The sequence below is a fragment of the Phalaenopsis equestris genome, unplaced genomic scaffold, assembly GCF_001263595.1.
Source record: "Phalaenopsis equestris unplaced genomic scaffold, ASM126359v1 Scaffold000468, whole genome shotgun sequence".
NCBI classification, from domain to species: domain Eukaryota; kingdom Viridiplantae; phylum Streptophyta; class Magnoliopsida; order Asparagales; family Orchidaceae; genus Phalaenopsis; species Phalaenopsis equestris.
This window is the reverse complement of record NW_018164909.1, coordinates 887856-894214: the sequence shown is the minus strand read 5'-3', so window position 1 is coordinate 894214 and position 6359 is coordinate 887856.

Here is a 6359-nt window from a genome sequence, read left to right as displayed (position 1 = left end):
TTATATTAAATAGGGGAATTTGTCGGCCAATACATTGGTTTCGCAGACCAAACAGATGTCATAACTTTCTCTAGTTTATTTGATCGAGCCTCACCCTCAATTCTTGTGTTCATCCTTCGGGATAGATACAGGATTTGAGGTAAAACGCTCTTTCATCTAAACTATAAAAATTATGGGGTCAGTTTGACTTCATCTTTTTCAAAAATAAAAACTTTTAAAACGTCCTTCCGAAGCGGGCAACGGGATTTCAATTCCGATGACCGGTAGCTTCTTACGGGCAAACCCCACACCAAAAATAGTGCCGACAAAACCCTAAATAATAAAATTGGTATAATGAAACTTCTAATAATATTTCTTCAAAATTGAAGTCAAACTATAAGACTGTTTAGGAAGCCAACGAGGTTATATTGAGGATATGTGGCATCTTTTAATTTTCTCTCTTTGGATTTCAAAAATAATTGCTCCAATTAAATCTTCCCCATTTAAAATTTCTTTGTCCGATCTTGAAAATCCTAAACTTGAAATCTTAAAGATAATACTTCTGATCTAAATTGAGAGTTTTCTTAAGTGACTTTGGTCATTTAAGATGTAATTAACAATAACGACTTGCCCTTACAAGAAACTTTAAAACTCAGCTTAATACAAACCATGACTAATCTTTTATATTATATAAGGGAACTTGTCAGTAAACATAAAAGCTTCACAAGCTAAAATGGATGTCATAAATTGTTTAGTTTACTTAATTGAATCTTATTATCAAATAATGTGTTTATTCCTCGGGATAGGTACATCACTTATGATAATGCGCTCGTTTATTTAAACTATTGCATGTGTGAGATTGGTTTGGTAGGACGTAGACTGTTGCCACTGTTGCAGATGGTACTATCGTTATCCAGAGGTCTGTAGGACGTAAACCGGTCAAGTCTTGTCTAGCACGAGAGTACCACCTGTAATTGTTTATCAAAAATTTTCGAAGAATGATCATGGGAAGAGACCTTTTACTGTTGTATAATTGGTGTGCACAATAGAAAGCATAATTCTCTTCGACTAATGGTGCCTCTACCGAGACACTTCATCTCAAGGCATCAACGTCAAAGAGGAAAGTGTGGGTACCTAAGGTTGCCGCACCGGTACACCTTGAGAAGCCCGTGGGGCAATTCTGTGAGATGGATCATGAGTCTGATGTTCCAGTTATCATTATCGTCATTGCTTTAAAATTTGTTACAGAATGGGACGATGTTCAAGAAAAGCCAACCAATCTCAAGTTACTTAAAGAGAAAGCAATCGATGATAAAGTAAAGAAGCTCATAATCGAAATTTCAGGATTAGCAAAGGAGCGAGGAATGGATGTCGATGATGAGGATTATAACCTGTCAGATTATATAGATGAGGAGTTCATGGAAATCAATGTAGTTGAGACCAGGGTTAGTAGGCTTAACCACGATTGATAAAACCCGAAAGGTAAGCACATCACTTGTTAGTAGGCATAACCATTTAAATTACGAAATTTATGACATTCATTTAGTCTGCGAACCTTGTGCCCGACAATTCCCTTACCTAATATGAAGATTAGATAGAGTTCATATTACTTGAGTTCTTAATTCCTTATAGAGGCAAGCCCATATAGTTAATTATATCTTAAATGACTGAAGTCACTTGAAAAAACTCTCGATTAAGATCAGGGGTTTCATCTTCAAGAATTCAATGTTAAGTTTTCACAATTGCTTATAAAAAAGTCAAAGAGAAAGGCTCAATATGAAACAATTATTTTCAAAACCCAAAGGAGTGAGTAGCAAAAGATGTCAAAGAAGCTGAAGAAGCTTCAGTGACATCTCAAACTAACCTATGGTTTGAAGTTACATCTTTGAAAGAGAAATTATAATATTTTAATCTTGCAATTTATTAAAATTTGAGACTTATATTTACACAACATATGCAAAATAGCCCAAGAAGATAAGAAGATTTATGTCCTACCGAACGACGATCTCGAAAACCTAAAAAGAGTTTAAGACGTATATTCACACGATATATGATCGTACGAAAGCCTAAAGAATAGTGTGAGGATTTACGTCATGCTAGACGAACAACATCGAAATCCTAAAAGGTTTAAGTTGTTTAAGACCATGGAAAATTTTCACTGAAGAATATCCTTCACTTCATGTTGTAGTCTCGATCGTCGTTCGAACATTGTCCACCGGTTGATTGTGTGATCACCTCGTTTTGAGAAAAGAAGAGAGGAGAGAACTAAGCTTAGAACGGTCTATCTGAAGTCCTTGTTGTTATTTAGTATGATATTGTGCGAAGTGTTTTGAATTGATATTTCGCTGCAAAATAATATAAGAAAGTGGGGGAATGGTTTAGTTATATTGAGCGATATCGATAAAGATCCTATAGTTCCGTCATCCCGACACCGCTATTAATTTTGGATTAACTTAGCCTAAACAAGCGGTTAAACTTATTTAGCCTGAAAAATTCTCATCAGCAACCGTAGATTATCTCATCCGAGGGATTCTCGTAAATCCAAAAAGGTTTATTATATGTTATTATTAATTTATCAAAGTTTTAAAACATTATTTGTAATTAAAAAAAATGTTTTGTTATGAAATTTTGAGAAAGTGTTGAAATTTAAAAAAAAAAGTATGTTGACTGTGTATAAGTTCTCAATCCTAAACATATGTTCTACATTTACTATCCTAGAGTGCTATATAAATATGTTAGAAGCGTAGTAAAGAATAACAAAATAATACTATTGCATGTATGACAGAGCATATGTAGTGAAGTGTAGTAAATAACAAGAGGATAATATTGCATCTATAACAAAATATGAACAGTAAAGTGTAGTAAAAAGAAAAAGGTCAACAAAGATTAAAAAGAATTGCAATTAGATAACACAAATGTATATAAAAAGATTAAGCAAATAGTTGCAATTTAAATATAAAAAAAAAATTAAACATGTATGTTTTCATAAAAAGTTGAGTGAAAAACATATGGAAAATCAGAAAGGGTATAAGAATTTAGATTGGGGATGGGCTCAGCTTCAGACTTTTCATTTGTTATATTCCCACAAGCAACTGAGGCATCAAAGTCTATATACCAACATTGAATAGTAGCTACTAGCAAAACACTCTAAAGTTGGGCAAATTCGAATCCCCATTACCTGAATGACAAGTGAACATATAACAGACAAGCCTTTCCGATCATGTGTCATGTACATGTAATGTAGTGTTTCTATAGAATTGTAATTTCGAGATTTTCAGCAACCAATATTATTAAGCCATAGTTCACAAGTCATTCAAGATTGGGGTTAAAGCTATCAACAACCTAAAGAAGTGAGAATGACAACTACAAATTAATTATTGGTTTAAAAGTTACAGCTATATAAGCATGAATATGGTTTTACATCACTGCCCTTAACCCCAAACCTTCCAACTTATAGCCCGCTCGATGATTCATATATCATCACATCATAAATGTCTCTATTTGAACTCAAGTATCTCCACTATTGATATTAAGAAAAGCATATGATAATGTTATAAAAGTTTGCATGTCTAGTATTCAATCCATATGTGTTTATGTTTCTAACAGCCAAACATTAATCTCTTGTGGGCATGAAAAGATGCATTTCATTTTTAGGATGTGAATGGAAGAAAGTGTTTGATGTAATGTGAATGATTTGAATTGCACACAAAAGGGATAAAGCTTGACAGTTGAATATGTAGATACATAAGAGTTAAGTAGTAAACAATTGAAGCACAGATGTAAATATGTACGACCCAAGTAATGCACATGCATCACTAATCATAATGTCTTATCCAATTCATCGCAAAATGAGCCATAACGATTCCTTGTTCCCCAAAATGAATTCAGTGAAGTCTCCAAATTTCATAAACTGAAGCCGCAACAATTTTAGATTTCCAGAATGAGGTTCCATAAAAGAAAGGAGATTACCATCATTTTTGTTTTGAAACGAAATGATGAAAGATTTCCGATATTATAGACTAAGGCTACCAAGAACCTCAACACACATTTGCATACATGCCCATTCAAGTGCTTTTGTATTTGCATACATGATGCTTACGTAAATTTTCAAGTGTAGATATTAAATATGAAAGCACATAGAGATTGAGTGGTAGGTATGTATATTTAATTTCAGGTGCTTGACATGTAATGCTCTCTTTTCTTTTCTTTTTTTCTTTTAGAATTCCTTTTACCTTTCTGGATCGCTTGTGTATGTGACTTGAACCCACATACATGTTTAGATATATCACCAATCATGCTATTAATCGACATCCTAATTTTCTAAATGAAGCTCTTAAATTGAATGGACTAAGCAAGATTTACTATTCCAATATAGTGATTCCTGAAAAGTGTCAAAGCTGCTAAGCAGCCAACAACAAGAAATAATAAAGTAGTCCACCTCCTTGGCATTAGATTAAATAAGATAATCAGAAATCACATAATCACCTTCAAACACAGCAAGCAATTTTTTCCTTTCATTCATTCTGACCTACAAAGCAATATTGTCCCTTAAGACCACACAGCTCTCCATAACTACAAAGCTATTCAAGTATCAATTTTTTTAGCATGAAAGGTAGTTACTCCTGAGGAGGAACGTATATTGGAACAACATTTACAAGCATTTTTTCCTAAATAGCTTATCATGAAAAGAATCAGGCTCAACCTTTGTGAATAAGTACATACAAGAAAGAGAACATTTCTGATTCCGACAAGATGGAGGATGTTAAAATCGCAAATTTTAAATGAAAACACTAAAATCAAACAAGTTTCCACAATATATATATATATATATATTGCTTTTCATAAAGTTTGACAGCTTTCACGACAAACCTCACTAATTTATCCATGCAAGAAAAGTTAAACTTCTTTTTTTATATATATATATATATATATTTATTAAATTTTAGATTATACGAATGTAAAGAAGCAAACTTTAAGAGTTAAATATAAAAGCACCAAGAAATTGGGTGGTATAATTGTAAAAGTAAGGTTTAGGTGTTAGATATGTAGATAAATGAGAATTGGGTGGTTTTGAATGTAAACGCCCCCTTAACTTTGGAGTTTTGATGAAGTTCCAACAAAAGGTACCTCGATGTTAACAGTTTAGCTTCACTCAACTTAACATTTTGCAAGCACATTGACAAGCGCGAATAAATTCCTCAGAAGTAAATTGTCATCCTACAAGATAAGACACACCACTTGCTGCTTACATGGCTTAACAGCAAACAGAGAAACGTATTAATCATTATGGCATACTGATAATGCAAATGAAAACAACAAATGAAAACTTTTATTGACCAAAAAGTAAATAATAATAACGAAGCTGAAATTTCCTATTCAACAAGTGTAATTTAATATTAATAGTATTGCCTGCTATACACTTATTCTTAAGCATGCATGAACCATCATGAGTAATGCCATAGACCTCACAGTAAACAAAAGAAGCAAGATCAACTAAACTAATGAAGGCAGCTGATTATATCTCAAGATTACATTTCAAGCTTTTAATTCCAACGGGCATTTGGAAATCATTCCATAGTTCATAGGAAGCTTTTAACTTCATAGTAAGGGATTTATGTTTCAGCAGAGGCATGCTCCTACATGTTATACAACCACTAAAATAAATGTATAAGAACAAAAGGAGTTTAAGATTAAATACAGTAAAAAAAAATCATAAAATTTTAACAAAAATAAAATAAGTAATTATCAAAGAATGACAGCAGAAGAAAATGATACCAAGATAGTTTTGGGTAAATTGAATCTAGTAATCAACAAAATAGAGACCTAAGACGTTTTTTTTTTTTTTTTTGATAAAGAAATACCATGCATACTTTGAAGGTGAATTTGGAAACCCACAAAAAAAAGTTTATTTGCATCTACAAATAAAAGCCATAGTAATGAACCTTCAAGAAGTAAAGAGCCAATTGAAGTTCAAGCTTTGAAACTGGTTCAAATCCAAATCCAAATTTGAACTTGGCACAAGCAACATTGCTCAAAGCTCAATCTCATAAATGAAATTTCTTAACAAAGTAGCAAAAGAAGTAACGATCAAATATGGCAACTTTCTAGCACATCAATAAGAAAGCTACCCGGAAGGACACATAAATGAATGAGCACTCACTTTGGAAGAGTGTAACACCAGTGATGCATTAAAGCATACCATCTAGGCTCAAGTCACCGTCATCATGTGGGCATTATCGCCTCGGATCATTTGAAACCAAGTCAAATAAAGCACACACGCACAACAAACTAAGATAGATCATAACTTCTGCTAAACAGCAAATATCTATCCACTTTATGGCTCTAACTAGATGCTTGAGGATATAAAAAGTGAGCAAGAA